The sequence below is a fragment of the Odontomachus brunneus genome, unplaced genomic scaffold, assembly GCF_010583005.1.
Source record: "Odontomachus brunneus isolate Ranch 3 - 2012 unplaced genomic scaffold, Obru_v1 Obru_scaffold_263, whole genome shotgun sequence".
In the NCBI taxonomy this organism is placed as follows: Eukaryota; Metazoa; Arthropoda; class Insecta; order Hymenoptera; family Formicidae; genus Odontomachus; species Odontomachus brunneus.
The window spans coordinates 54,837-56,995 of record NW_022639713.1 but is presented as its reverse complement, the minus strand read 5'-3'; positions in this window follow the sequence as shown (position 1 = coordinate 56,995).

Here is a 2,159-nt window from a genome sequence, read left to right as displayed (position 1 = left end):
CTGACAGATTTATTAAAAAAGGATAAACAATTTTTATGGAACACGCAGCATGACGCAGCCTTTGAAATATTACGGAACTATTTAACTACGGAACCACTCTTACAATACCCAGATTTTTCCCGTCCTTTTAATTTAACAACGGATGCATCAGGCTACGCCGTAGGCGGAATTTTAAGTCAGGGACCTATAGGAAGAGATCTTCCCATTGCTTATACTTCGAGAGTATTAAACCCAGCAGAACAGAAATATTCGACTATCGAGAAAGAATGTTTAGCTATCATTTATTGCATCAATCATTTTAAACCTTATTTATACGGCAGGAAATTTACAATCATTACAGACCACAAACCTCTGGTGTGGTTAAATTCAATTAAAGATCCTTCATCGCGATTATGGAAGTGGCGCACTAAATTATCTGAATACGAATTTGAAATTCAATATAAAAAGGGTACTCTCAACAGCAATGCAAACGCCTTATCAAGAAATCCTCCGATCGCCTCGAGTAATCCTCTCTCCATTCCAGACCCTTCCATTTTTAATGAATCTTCTGATCAATCTTTATTCTCTTATCGTACCGCACCCAGCAGACAGCAACATAGCAGCACCTTTGACGATTCGCATATTCTATCACAACCCTTACAAGGTCAACCCCCAATTGAAAGTTTAGACGATAATGCCCAACCATCACCTCCCACAGAAACAAATCAAACATTCACGTTCCCTCCAATTAACATCCAAAACCCTCAGGATGTAGAACCCGTCGTAGAAATCGAGATACCATATGACAGCAACGAAATTAATAACGAAGATTTAACCGAAACACAAAATATGAGATGGGAAAATATATCCCCGACTTCAGAAGAAGAACAATCAAATGTAGAATTCACGGAAGAAACCAAAAGCAGTAATGATGAGGAAATATTTGAATCAAATTCTGTACTCGCGAATTTACCGCGACCTCAACCTCTCGTGAAAATTAATGAAACACGCGAAACCCTTTTATCACAAAATGATAATCAAGTAATATTTATAACCTTAGACGGAACCCCATATGATAACGGTGCGAAGGAACACCAACAAGTCGAACGTCTTCCAAAATATGAAAATATAAATTTAGAAAGAGCTAAAGTAAATGCTTTTGGTACCAAAGTTTTAATTTCACTCCCAATCAAAATAGATAATCAAACACTTATAGATTCAGATAATGTAAAAAATTGTATTAAATCCCTCCTAGATGTAGTAGGAGAAATAAATTTAACATCATTTAGTATACGAAAAACGGATCGTTTCGACGATATTCCCTGGAATTATATTCAGAAACAATTAATAAAACATTTCGAAGACAAAAACATTAATATAACAATTTGCAAGGGACTAATTCAAACCCCTAGAGAGGAGAACAGACATATACTTATAGACGAAAATCATTCATCTGCTATAGGCGGACATAAAGGAGTTACAAAAACATATAATAGATTACGTACGAACTATTCCTGGCCCAATATGAAAAGAGATATCCAAAAATTTATTCAACGATGTAGAGAATGCCAATTGAAAAAATTAACGCGAATCAAGATTAAACAACCTATGATTATTACCGACACCCCCGGTGTCGCCTTCGATAAAATCGCATTAGATATAATGGGACCGTTGCCCACAATCGACAAAGGAAATACACACATTTTAACAATTCAAGATTTACTTACAAAATATTCAGTAGCAATCCCTTTGAGCGAAACAACCTCATTGGCAATAGCAGATGCCTTTACAAAAAATTTTATTTGCATTTACGGAGCCCCCAAAGCTCTCCTAACCGATCAAGGATCTAATTTTTTAACCTCTTTAATGAGAAACCTTTCAAAAAAATTCGGCATCAAACAATATAAGACAACAGCCTATCATTTTCAATCCCAAGGCTCCATTGAGAGATCACACCATTCGCTAGCAGAATATTTGAAAACACAAATTACAAAAGAAAATAATTGGGATGATTATTTGAATTTAGCTATGTTTTCCTATAATACAAGTATCCATGAAAGCACTCAATACACACCCTTCCAATTAATTTATGGGCGAATACCTCGCCTTCCCTCATCACAGAAAACACTTGAGGAAAATTTAGAGCCAACATATCGAGAATACCTTTCCGATTTATTCCA